The sequence below is a fragment of the Suricata suricatta genome, chromosome 8 (genome assembly GCF_006229205.1).
Source record: "Suricata suricatta isolate VVHF042 chromosome 8, meerkat_22Aug2017_6uvM2_HiC, whole genome shotgun sequence".
In the NCBI taxonomy this organism is placed as follows: Eukaryota; Metazoa; Chordata; class Mammalia; order Carnivora; family Herpestidae; genus Suricata; species Suricata suricatta.
Window position 1 is genome coordinate 33,752,080 of NC_043707.1, and position 13,791 is coordinate 33,765,870.

At 42.5% G+C, this 13,791-nt stretch overlaps 1 long non-coding RNA gene across 1 annotated transcript in view; it reads left to right on the top strand.

Moving 5' to 3' along the window:
* Positions 1-232: 232 nt before the first annotated feature.
* LOC115298543 overlaps positions 233-13,791 on the top strand; it is a 19,054-nt gene continuing 5,495 nt past the window's right edge. The window contains exons 1-2 of the long non-coding RNA XR_003911783.1: positions 233-295; positions 3,787-3,873. This is a non-coding gene — a long non-coding RNA (uncharacterized LOC115298543). The remainder of the gene's footprint in view (positions 296-3,786; positions 3,874-13,791) is intronic.

Consider the following 13,791-nt stretch of genomic DNA (forward strand, 5'->3'; position numbering starts at 1 on the left):
GCGCTCGGCGAGCTGAGGGAGCGAAGGAGGCGGCGGCGAGGCCGGGGGCGGGCGGGCGACAGGGAGCGGAGTCCACGCGTCACACACAGGGAAGCGCCTCCGCGAGCTGCCGCCCGGTCCCAGCCTGGCCGCGCGGCCTGACGTCACAATGCCCGCGCTGCGCCTGCGCACCTCTGCCCCGCCCCCTGCCCCGCCCCTTGTCACCTTCCGCAGGTGAGACGCGCATGCGTGGGCCAGGCGAGGCCGGATGGCTTGGCAGGACTGCTGTTCCGTTGTCTCCGTCTGCCCCCTAAAGGTAAGCAGGAAAATTAAAGCACACTAGAAGGTGAACAGTGAAATTTAGAGGTTTGTACTGAGTCCTGCGGCATTGTACATTTAAAAATTGTTAAAATAGTAAATTTTATATAATATATGCCTAACCGCAGTTGTAAAAAAGGGCCTGAGGGGCAGAGCATGCTCCCTGTTTATATTGTTTCAGGACCCCAACCGTTGTTGTTCAACGTCAACTTATTTAAAAATTAATCCTTTTTTACTTTCTTAATATACTTATTTATTTTGAGAGGGGGAGGGGAAGAGACAGAGGGAGAAAGAGAATCCCAAGCAGACTCCAGGCTACCAGCACAGAGCCCATGGTGAGGCTGGATCTCGCCAAAAGTGAGATCATGTAAGAGTTGGATGTTTAACCCCCTGAGCCATTCAGGCGCCCTTAAAATTTAATCTTTAATAATTAGGATATTAATTAAGCCGCTAATGTGAAAAATATTGAAACTTATAAAACTTCTAGTTTTCTGTGTCAGGGTGTTTTGGTTTTTTTTTTTTTGGACAGTGAGTTTTTACTTTCATACTTAAGTATATAGGCTTCTATCAAAGATTTTCATGGTGTGAAGGTAGATGTCTTGTTTCTGGTTTCAGACTAAGATTCGTGCCAATACTACTTCCTACCAATGAAAGTCCGGGAATTTGCTACAGATGAGAAAAAAAGTTCCATTAATGAAATTAAAAGTAAGCCTTGGGGCACCTGTGTGGCTCAGTCGTTAAGCATCAGACCTCAGCTCAGGTAGTGATCTTGAGGTTCATGAGTTTGAGCCCAAAGTCAGGCTCTGAGCCTGGAGCTGCTTCAAATTCTGTGTCTCCTTCTCTCTCTGCCCCTCCCCTGCCCATGCTCAGTCTCTCTCTCTCAAAAATAAATAATAAAACGTTAAAAAATTTTTTAGATAAAAGCAAGCCTTAAGCCCTCTAAGAAAGCTAGAAAGCAGCAGTGTGAAAATAGATATTTTTTGAAAATAGATTTAAATGTAAAAATTCTTTGCCCCAAAATGGGTTTGCAATAGTAATCATTTATAGAAGTCATTTAAAAATTCTCTACTGTGAGGGGCACCTGGGTGGGCAGTTGGTTAAGTGTCCAACGACAGCCCAGGTCATGATCTCACAGTTGTGAGTTCCAGCCTGATGTTGGGCTCTGTGCTGACAGCTTGGAGCTGGGAGCCTGCTTCAGATTCTGTGTCTCTCTGCCCCTTCCCCACTCATGCGCTCTCTCTCACTCTCAAAAATAAATAAACATTTAAAATTATTTTTAAAAAATTCTCTACTCTGAAATGAATTCACAATCAAAATCATTTTTTATTTTAAAAATTGTTAATGTTTATTTATTTTTGAGAGAGAGACAGAGAGTGAGTTGGGGATGGGCAGAGAGAAAGAGAGAGAGAGGGAGACACAGAATCCAAAGCAGGCTCCAGGCTCTGGGTTGTCAACACCAAGCCTGACGTGGGGCTTGAACTCAGCAACCGTGAGATCATGACCTGAACCGAAGTTGGATGCCTAACCATTACGACTGAGCCACCCAAGCACCTCCCAAAATCATTAAAAAAATTTTTTTTCATTTTACTCATCTATAATACAAAGAAGACTAAAAAAAGGGTTATAAATCATTTCTGGTATTGTCATTATGATTATTATTTAGCATTATTTTTCTTTAAATGTCTACAGTGTAAAGATTGTACTTTGGGGGGTACAAAAAAGATTATGTGTAAAGATTGTACTTTTTGGCCAGCTCAGTTGGAGGTGTTGCAGGATTCCCGCACAGAGCGTTGTGACACCGAGGCTTGTCTTTGCAGGAAGCAACTTTTATTGGTGCCCGCACCGCTCAGTTGGGTTCGTACCCAAAGAACTGAGCGCCCACGTCACATGGCATAGTTTTTTAATACATTTTCTATTCCTTTGTCTCCCATGTATGGTAACACACAAAAACATGCAGTCTAATTGCGTTGTCTCAGTCTACAAGGTCATGGGAACTGTAGGCACCTAGGTGCACATCCAGGTGACCTTGAAGTCTTCTCTTTTCCTGTCTCCTTAGGGAGGGGTCCCAACCACAGTGGAGCATGCAACTCAGATCATGAGTTTGAGCCCCAGGTTGACTGTGGAGATTACTTAAAAGTAAAAAGCCTGGGGTGTCTGGGTGGCTCAGTCGGTTAAGTATCCGACTTCGGCTCAGGTCATGATCTCACAGTTCATGGGTTCAAGCCCCATTCCAGGCTGTGTGCTGGCAGCTGGCCCAGAGCCTGTCTTCGTATTCTGTGTCTCCCTCTCTCTCTGACCCTCCCCTGCTCATGCTGTCTCTCTCTCTCTCAGAAATAATAAAAAACACTTAAAAAAACACAATTGTACTTTTTGATGCTCATAATACTATATTTACTCTCCACTGGGTTTCAAGCCAAGACCATTTTAAGCAGATATTTCAGGGTTTTTAGCTTTGGCTAGTTTTACCATCAAAATAATATTTGTCAAAGTATTTGCACAAATTTTTATTTTCCCTTATTTTTGCCGCATTATATTTTGCCACATTTATTGTTGTCATAAAAGCTCACTTCCCTTTTTTTTTGTAAGCTATTTTTTTTCTTTCAGCATTCAGTGGATGCTATCTTTGAGGATACAGAAAATATAGTGCTGAATTATCATCGTCATTCAAGCTATCCTTTCCCAAAAAGCAAAATGAACACTTCTTTGTACAGTATTTAGAAAAATAATTTAAAGATTTTGAAGGCTAGAGTCTTCAGTGGAAAATTTGCCGAAATTACAAAATCTGACAACGTGTGAACAGGTTTGGAGATCAGCTGAATTTATTCTTAGGCCTGTGAAGATTCTCACTGGTGGAGATTTGGCAGTCCTGTTTATTAGAAGTATGTTGAAAGACCAGATGGGCTGCAGGGATGTGAGAGATATATGTATATTTATATATTCTCATAGCCTCCCTGGTTACTCATTTCTTTAAATGCCTTTGAGGCAATGAGGCATTTTTAACAAGGCATCCAGCTCCCATAAGCAATAGCAAACAGAATTAGCACAAAACCGCACTGAGCAAGGTAAAAAGCCTTCTGTGATGAAGTGTAACCGGAGGTCAAAGAGAACACGAAGGAACACTAACAAGATTTGAGGTTCAATATTTATCAAGGTTAACTAGTTCTAAGCTATAGAGCAGGCTGGTAAATTAGCCCAGCCTCCTGATTTAGCATTTAACTCAGCCCCAATTTTCTGGCATCTCAGGGAAGACATTCTGCTAATTATAATTGGAGAAACAGGCAGAATTAATTATAAGTCAGTGTGAAAAGGATTTCCACAGAGGTTCATAAAGGCTATAAAAGAAGGTAGGAGAAAAGATACCGAGACAAATAGGAAAATAATTTTATTCACGCCAGATCAACAGGATGCAGGTGGTTTAACTACAGTCTTCCCTCGTGCTGTTAGAGCACCGGCTCACGTGGGGGAAATTGCCATCTTTTTTCTTTCCAGCTGCACCTGGAAGGAAGAGCCCAGGGAGGCAAGGTTCCACATTCAGCAATTTCTTGGAGCCCTGTGACCTGGTTCTGTAAAATGAGGGTAAGGACACCTGTCCGACAGGGAATTCGTGAGAAATAAATGAGACCAAGTATGTATAGCACCTGGCACAGTCCTAGGCAGATAGAGGGCACCCAGAAAGTCATACTTATTTTCATGCTTACATCCCTTGAGTCCTTAGAGTACAAGGTTAGTGAATCCATTAATAATCATAATTAATGGCACCTGACTGGTTCAGTTGGTAGCGCATGTGACTCTTGACCTTGGGAGTCCTGAGTTTGAGCCCACGTTGGGGATGGAGGTTATTTGGGGGGAGGCCTACTGGCTCTGTCGGTTAAGCGTCCAACTCTTGATTTCAGCTCACGTCATGATCTCACAGTTTGTGAGTTCGAGCCCCATATCGGGCTTTGCGGAATCCACTTGTGATTCTCTATCTCCCTCTTTCTCTGCCATACCCCAGCTTGTGCTCGCTCTTTCTCAAAATAAATAAATTTTAAAAAGAAAAAAGAGTCCTAATGTTGAGGCTTTCAATGCAATAAAAAGTAAAGAAATGAAAAAATACAAGCTGGGGTGCCTGGGTGGCTCAGTCGGTTAAGCATCCAACTTCAGCTCAGGTCATGATCTCACTCTTCATGGGTTCAAGCCCTGCTTCAGGCTCTGTGCTGACAGCTTAGAGCCTGGAACCTCTCTTCAGATTCTGTGTCTCCCTCTCTCTCTGACCCTCCCCTGCTCACACTGTCTCTCTCAAAAATAAAGTAAAACATTAAAAAAAATTTTTTAATACAAGCTTATATATATATATTTACCAAAAAATTAACAATGTTTAACTATGGATCACAGGGAACCCACAAATGAAACTTCTGGAAAAGAGGATAGACACTAAGGATCCAGAATGTTGGTCAGAAATAATTTCTATTTCTTTGATCCTTCCCATGAAGACTTGAAAGGGTGGGGTGGATTTAAATATAAAAGCTCAGTTGCCATTGTGAGAAATTTCAAGTTTCCTGTCTCTCAATGAAGGGCCCTTTCCCAGCACTCAACACTATTTCAATAGATTAAGGTCAATGTAAATCAATGACACAATGGTATGGAGTCATTCTATTTATTTCTTTTATTTTTTTAAAGAGTTTATTTATTTAGAGAGAGGGAGGAGGAGCAGAAAGGGAGGGAGAGAGAGAATCCCAAGCAGGCTCTGGGCTATCAGCCTGGAGCCCCACATGGGGTTCAATCTCACCAACAGTGAGATCATGACCTGAGCCGAAATCAAGAATTGGATGCTTAACCAACTGAGCCACCCAGGTGCCCCTGTACATATTTATACATATATACACACATGTGTGGGGTTTGGGAATCTTTTTTTTTCTTTTGTTTATTCTTTAAATAAACGATACATTTGTTTTTTAAAGCACTTATCTTTACTGAGAGGGAAGGAATAGGATAAAGGACATGGGTTAAATTTGTACTTCACTGAACTGCCTCATTTTGTAGAATTTAAGTTTGGAACCAGGTAAATATTTTATACAATTATAAAACAAAGTTAAAGGTTTTTTTTAATGTTTATTATTATTTTTGGAGAGAGACAGAGTGTGAGCAGGGGAGAAGCAGAGAGAGAGGGAGGCACAGAATCCGAAGCAGGCTCCAGGCTCTGAGCTGTCAGCATAGAGCCCCACATGGGGCTCAAACTCATAACTGTGAGATCATGACATGAGCCAAAGTCGGATGTTCAACCTACTGAGCCACTCAGGCGCCCCAAAGTTAAAGTTCTTTAAAAATCCCTAATATTCGAACGCAAAATGAAAGAGATGAGCCTGTATATCCAGTTGGTGGCACAACACAGAGAGGAACCATTCCAAGAAACGTTACAGCTACAATTTGTACCAAAAAAAGTGACAAACTGCTAATAAACTAAATCATTTTCAATAATTATATTGTTAATGGTGCCATTGGTATTATTATTATTTTGAAACTGTTGTGTGTTTGTATTGTAATGAGTAATTATGCTTTTGTTATTGAGAACAAGGAATTTTTGTATGGGAGAAGGGAATTGCCCCTATAAGCTTGATGAGTTTCAATAATAACCCCATAGTCCTGGGCACCTGGATGGTTAAGCATCTGACTTCACCTCAGGTCATGATCTCATGGTTCACGAGTTCAAGCCCCATGTCAAGCTCTGTGCTGACCGCTCAGAGCCTGGAGCCTGCTTCAGATTCTGTGTCTCCCTCTCTCTCTGACCCTCTCCCGCTTATATTCTGTGTCTCTCTTAAAAATAAATGGTAAAAAAAAATTTTTTTAAACCACTATAAGAAAAAAAAATAAAACCCACTATAGTCCTGAATTTGAATCAGAGGTATGGCACAAACTCAGATGTCTTTATCGTAAAACTACTAGTGCATGTGTGTTTCCTAGCTCTACTTACTGAAAAAGCCAAGGAATAGTGAGTGACCAACCTAGTAGAAGTGAGCGCCTCTAGTCCCCAGCTTGGAGTCTCCAAATATGTTTTCCCATTAAAAGCCAGATTCCCAGTTCAGACAGTGTACATATAGGATGAACCTAGAATTTCCTGTCACACCAGACAGCAAGGAAGCTGTCACAGACCTCTAGGGTTCTGTCAGAAAGAGTCAGGAGCCAAAGAGGTTCAATGGGACTATCTCAGCACCATTAAAGGTAATAACTACAATAGTATGAAATATGCCAAATATTGTATTAATTTCCTTGAGCTGCCCTAAGGAATTAACACAAACCAGCTTAAAACAACAGATGTTTATTTTCTCACAGTTCTGGAGGCTACAAATCCAAAATTAAGGTGTTGGCATACCTGGGTGGCTCAGTTAGTAGAACATGCGACTCTTGATCTCAGGGTTGTGAGTTTGAGCCCCATATGTTGCACAGAGTTTACTTAACAAAATAAAGAAGCACTTGAGTGACTCAGTTGAGCATCTGCCTCTTGATTTTGGCTCAGGTCTCGATCCCAGAGTGGTAGGACTGAGTCCTGCTTAGGATTCTCTGTCTCCCTCTGCCCCTCTCCCCAGCTCATGTGCACATTCTTCTCTTAGTCTCTCAAATATAAAACTAAAAATTAATTAATTACTTTAAAAACAGGGGCACCTGGCTGGCTCAGTCGGTGGAGCATGCAACTCTTGATCTCAGGGTTGTGAGTTTGAGTCCCATGTTTGGTGCAAAGATTACTTAAAAACACAATCTTTTAAAAAATAAAATAATAGGGACAACTGGATGGCTCAGTCAGTTAATTCTCAACTCTTGATTTCAGCTCAGATCGTAATCTCATGGTTTTTGGGATTGAGCCCCTGTGTGGAGCTCTGCACTGATAGCATGGAGCCTGCTTGGGATTCCCTCTTGCTCGCATGCTCTCTCTCAAAATAAATAAATTGTAAAAAAAAAAAACAACAAAAAAAACCTAATAAAAAATGAAAAAAGAAAATAAAATTAAAAATGATAATATATTTATTTTGATAGCGAAAGTACAAGAGAGCAGGGGAGGGGGCAGAGAGAGATGGAGAGACAGAATCCCAAGCAGGTTACGCACTATCAGTGCAGAGCCCAATGCAGGGCTTGAACTGACAAACTATGAGATCAGGACTGGAGCCGAAAGGAAGTCAAGACACTTAGCCGACTGAGCCACCCAGGTGCTCCCTAAAAATGATAATAATAAAAGACAAAATTGAAGTGTTGTCCTGGCCATGCTCCCTCTGAGGGGGCCCGGGAAGACTTCTTCCTTGTGGTTGCAGTAATCCTTGGTATCCCTTGACTTGAAGCTGCATCGCTCCAGTCTCTGCCTCTTTCTTTACCCGGCTGCTTCTCTGTGTGCGTATCTGTGCGTGCACTCATAAGGACACCAGTCACTGGACTTGGGGTCACCCGACTCCAGTATACTTCGTCTTAACTAATTCCATGTACAAAGACCCTGTTTCCAAACGAGGTCACCTTCTGAGGTTCCAGTGGACAGGAATCTTTTTGGAATGCTGTTCAACCCAATTCAGTACCTAATAACATAACAAACCAAAAACAATCTCACTGGTTACCTTTGGAAAGTGCTTGGAGACAAACTCATTTTTTGTGAACTAGTAGATAAAGGGAAAGAGTGGGCCTATCCTACTTCACCTTTATAAACTGAACTTCAGGGTGAGTAGTTAAGGGTATGTTGTCTTCATAGAGGGACCCCTGCTAATAAGTAAAATAGGAATGTTACAGTCAGAGTATCACCGTTTTATAGTCCTTAATAATTGATGAATCTAAGCACTAACCATTGATGAGTGTTAACATCACAAAAAGAAACTACCAGACATGTGACTCCTGCGGAAATACATTGGAAAAAGAATGGAATCTGAATCCATCAAGCCTCTAGACCTAATTAGGAATATGTTAAATGTTAAATAGGAACATATTAAATGTCTGCAGTGGTGCAGCCAGAAAAATCAAGATTGTGACGCTTACAAAAATACTTAAAAAATAATTAAAGGGAAACTTTCAAATCTTTAAACAGACTTGAAAGACTATGTCTACCAAATCCAACATCATATGGACTTTATTTCCAAAAAGGCAACTGTAAAAAAAAAAAAAATTAATTAACTAAGAGGGGACATTGAGAAAATTTGCTAATCTTAAGGAATTATTGTTTTTAAGGTTGATAATGGAATTATGGTTAAATTTATAAAAAGTTTGTATATATTTTAAATTTACTTATTGTGAAAGAGAGAGCAAGTGGGGAAGGGTCAGAGAGAGGGAGAGAGAGAATCCCAAGCAGGCTCCACTTATCAGTGCAGAGCCTGACATGGGGCTCAATCCCACGTACTGTGAGATCATGACCTGAGCCAAAACCAAGAGTCAGTTGCTTAATTGACTGAGCCACCCAAGCGCCCCAAAGGTTTATATTTTTAAAATACATACTAAAATATTTACAGATGTCATGTAATTTGCCTCCAAATAATGAGAGTGGGTATAGATAGATGACCCAAAATGACTTGTAAAATTGATCATTTCTAAATCAGATGCTGTATATACGGAGATGCACTCTACTACTCTGTCTGCTTTTGCATACATTTAATATTTTGCATATTTAAAACTTATTTTTGAGGGTGCCTGGGTGGCTCAGTCGGTTGGATGTCCTACTTCAGCTCAGGTCATGATCTTGCTGTCTGCGAGTTCAAGGCCCGCATGGGGCTCTCTGCTGACAGCTCAGAGCCTGGAGCCTGCTTCGGATTCTGTGTCTCCCTCTCTCTCTCTGCCCCTCCCCTGCTCACTGTCTGTCTCAAAAATAAATAAACATTAAACAAAATTTTTAAAATTATTTTTGACATAATTTGAGAAAATTGGCCATGAATTAGGCGTATCCAATATTAAAGAATTATCGTGGTTAGTTGCCAATGTCTTTATAGCCATTTTATTAAGTCTTTCTCTTAGAGACTCAAAGTATTAGGAACAAAATCTTATGATGAAGGGAATTTGCTTTAAACTGCTTCAATGTGGGGGCGCCTGGGTGGCTCAGTTGGTTGAGTGTCCGGCTTCAGCTCAGGTCATGATCTCACAGTTCGTGGGTTTGAGTCACGTGTCAGACTCCGTGCTGACAGCTCAAAGTCTGGAGCCTGCTTCAGATTCTGTGTCTCCTCTCTCTCTGACTCCCCACTGCTCGTACTGTCTCTCTGTCTCTCTCAAAAAAAAATTTGAACTGCTTCAATGTGGGGGCGCCTGGGTGGCTCAGTTGGTTGAATGTCTGACTCTTGATTTTGGCTCATATAATGATCCCAGGGTCATGGGATCTAGCCCCACATCAGGCTCCATGCTAGGCATGGAGCCTTCTTAAGAGTCTCTCTCTTCCCCCACCCCTCTTTCCCTCAACCCCTCTCCCTTGCTCAATCTTTCTCTAGAAAGAAAGAAAGAGAAAAAGGGAAAAAAAGTACTCCAGCGTGGAGAGTGGGGATATGGAAGACATAACACCAGCCTCCCTAAGAGTTTGTCAGGCTCCTCTACTTTTCTACATATTTGAAAGTATCTTGGGGCACCTGAGTGGCTCAGTCGGTTAAGCGTTCGACTTGGGCTCAAGTCATGATCTCACGGTTCGTGAATTCGAGCTCCACATCAGTCTCTGTGCTGGCAGCTCAGAGCCTGGAGCCTCGTTCGGATTCTGTGTCTCCCTCTGTCTCTGCCCCTCCCCCATTCACTCTCTGTCTCTCTTTCCCCCTCTCTCTCTCTCTAAAAAATAAACATTTAAAAAAAGTATCTTTACTAAAGAGTTAAAAATAATACCCAAAGACAATAAATATAATGTTTCTTTTAAACTACAAAGTGTCAAAAGTTTTCAAGTAGCTTTCATTGTTATCAACAGCAATTAATACTACTGTTCATGACACATGGCAGATGGACAATAAATTTTTTTTTAAGTGAATGACCACTCCAAGGATGTGTCAGAATCAAAAGCATGACATTCAAAAAGTCATGGATCAGGGCACTTGGTTAAACATCCAACTCTCCATTTTGGCTCAGGTCACGGTCTCATGGTTCAGTTCACAGGTTGAAGCCCCGCATCAGGCTCCACTTGGGATTCTCATTCTCTCTCTCTCTGTCCCACCCCCATGCACTCATGTGCCCTCTCTCTCTCTCAAATAAATAATAAGCTTTAAGAAGTCATAGGTCATCTAGGTAAATCCAGAATATTCTCCTTGATGCTCCCTGCCATGAAATGAATTACAAAATTTATTTAGTGACTGTGGAATGCTTAAAGTTTTTTACAGCTTAACAAAAAGATAAGCATAACGCAGATTGCAAATTTTTAGGTGTCAATATGGTGGTTCTTATTTCAAATTTGTAGTTTTGATAAAAGTGTCTCTGTGATGCCTGTTTTATAAGAGCTGCTTGAAGACAAAAGAAGTCAATATTGAATAGGCTATTGAGGTTTCTCTCTGCGTGCTCATGCACTCCTGTCCTGCTGCAGCATGGGCAGTGTGCTGCTGGGGTCCCCCGGCTCCACAGTATATGGAAGAGTGGCCATCATCATTCCGCAGGACCCTGCGTGCTGTCCATTGTTTAAAGCCTTTTAAGTTTGGGAGTGATTTTTTTAAAGTTTATTTACTTATTTTGAGAGAGAGAGAGAGAGAGAGAGAGAGAGAGAGAGAGAGAGAGAGAGAGAACATGCAAGGGAGGGACAGAGAGAGGGAGAGAGAGAATCCCATGCAGGTTTCGCACCAGCAGTGTGGAGCCCCATGTAGGGCTTGAACTCATGAACCAAGGGATCATGACTTGAGCCAAAACCAACAGTTGGATGCTCAACTGCGTCCCCCAGACACCCCACATTCGGAAGTGACTGGGTGCCTAGCAATAGACAACTCATCAAGGACAAAGGTTTAAAAACATGGCAGAATCCTCCCCCATGGGCTGAATTACCAAGGGCTCAGGAGCAGAAGCTTTGAACACAGACTCTCACGGACTGACTTTGATGTTGGCCAAAGCCAAGGGGATGTCAGAAAGGTAGTGAAAGGGGAAGTGAAAGATGTCAGCTACAGGCTTGTTCCTTGTGGAAATGGAGGCTGTGGATAGTGTCTACCTGTGTTTCCTCACTTCCTGTATTGTATTGAAAATCTGTGACATCTCTTTCCTCGTACTGTTCCACGTTATTCTGTAGAAGATGAGTTGGTGCTGGTTGTACTTCCGTTTGGTCCATAGAATGCAGACCTTGAGATAGGCCCCAAGGCAGAGGGCACATCCCAGAGGTCCAGGACTTGGAGCCTTCACTGTACCTGGACTGGATTCTGTGTTTCTCTCCCCAAGATGGGTGAGTGTGTTCTTGGTAGAGTGTGAGATTGTGATGGTTACACTATGGTGGGTGAGAGCATCTAAAAGCATCTCACGTATGAAAGATGTATGTGTGTGAGTGCCGGGCAGCCAGATGGCACATGGTGCATGTGGCAGGACCTGATGATCACCCTGTACGATGCACTCTTCTGTCCCTTAGTAGAGAAAAGAAAATAGGGTGGTTTTTTTTTAAGCAGGGCCCGTATCTCCCAGCCTGCACAGCGGCTTTGTTTGGTCATGTGACTATGTTCTGGCTGTTGGGGTGTAAGAAGCAAAGCAGCTTCAAGGGATCACTTGAAGAGTGATCCAGAAGAGACCCTTCATTCACACTCCACCCCACCCTTGCCTCCCTGTTTCTCCATCTTCTGCTTGCAACTCGTGTGCCGGCTCGAGCTCCATCTGGGTACGTGAGGAAGCAGCTGGACCTGCAGGCTTCTTAGATAAGAGGAACATACCAGCCTAAATTACTCACCCCTGGATTTAAAAAAAATTTTTTTAATGTTTACTTTTGAAAGAGACAGAGACTTAGCATGAGTGGGGGAGGGGCAGAGAGAGAGGGAAAAACAGAATCCGAAGCAGGCTCCAGACTCCAAGCTGTCAGCACAGAGCCCAACACAGAGCTCGAACTCATGGACCTTGAGAGATCATGACCTGAGCCAAAGTCGGATGCTTGCTTAACTGACTGAGCCACTCAGGTGCTCCTGGACTTTTACATGCCAGTGAAATAAATTTTGATCTTGTCTAAACTGCTGTCAGTTCAGGTCTCTGTCAGTTCTCGCTGAAACTAGTCCTAATGAATACAATGGTATCTTTTCATTTTCTCTGACCAGCCACAACTTCCTGTTCTTTCAGGGGGACTTCCTCTAACCCATTCCTTGTGGTTCAGGTGGGCTATGAGTCATGGAATGAACTCCCTTTTCCCCAGCAGGCACTTAGGTGACCAAACCTTACTCAGGAGAATACCACCCCCCTTGTCAGGAACAGAAGCCTGAGTGGAGCTGATGAGGGACCATAAGGCAAACTGACACCCCGCAAATCACCACCCCCAGGTGGGATATGTGTGACATTCCTCAGGTACTCCTGGCTGCCCAAGAACAGGGAAATGGAGAAAATGGTTAACTGATAAGAGATCACAGTCCTGCAGGACTGAGTCTCCATTGGTTTACGAATATCTTAGTAAATTACAAGAAAAGGGCAATCTTATCAATAGCCTAATCTCCAGAAACTCCCTACTATTAATGATCATGATTTGCTAGAGGGAAAAAAAACCTTACCTTGTCAATAGTTAAAGCTCCATTTTTCTCCTTGACTCTTCCAGTGAGTCTTCCTAGCATATCCCATTAAGAAACTTCCTCTTACTCTATTCCCCCAACTCCATAGTATATAACCAGTCACTCCTCACCACCCCAGTGCAGCTCTTTCTGCCCATGGGTCCTGTCCCTGTGCTTTAATAAATCACCTTTTTTGGAGGTGCCTGGGTGGCTCAGTTGTTTGAATGTCTGACTTCGGCCCAGGTCATGATCTCGTGGTTCACAGTTCGAGCCCCGTGTCAGGCTCTGTGCTAACAGCTCAGAGCCTGGAGCCTGCTTCGGATTCTGTGCTTCCCTCTCTCTCTGCGCCTCCCCCCTCACATTGTGTGTCTGTCTCTCAAAAACAAAATAAGTGTTAAAAAAAATTTAAAAATACAAAATAGCCAAACTTCTAAGAGAGCGGAATGGTGGCTGCCAAGGGATGGGGCAAAGGGGAGGTGTTAGAGTACAAAATGTCAGTTGCACGAAACGAGGAAGTCCCAGAGACTTATGTACAGCATAGCCCCTGTATCAACAATACTGGTTATATAGTTAAACATTCCCCAAGAATGCAGGTCTTATGTTTTCTTATAATAACAAATAATGATAATAGTAAAGGAGGCAGGAGGTAAGTTTTGGAGCGGACACGTGTGTTCATGGCATAGGGTGTGGTAATTATTAAAATAAATTATTAATTAGAAATATATATAGCTTTTTCTCAATCATGCTTCAATAAATTGGTTAAAAAGAAAAGAGTTGACAGGGCACTTGGGTGGCTCAGTCGGTTAAGTGTCCAGCTTCAGTTCAGGTCATAATCTCACGGTTTGTGGGTTTGAGCCCCACGTTGGGATCTGTGCTGACAGCTATC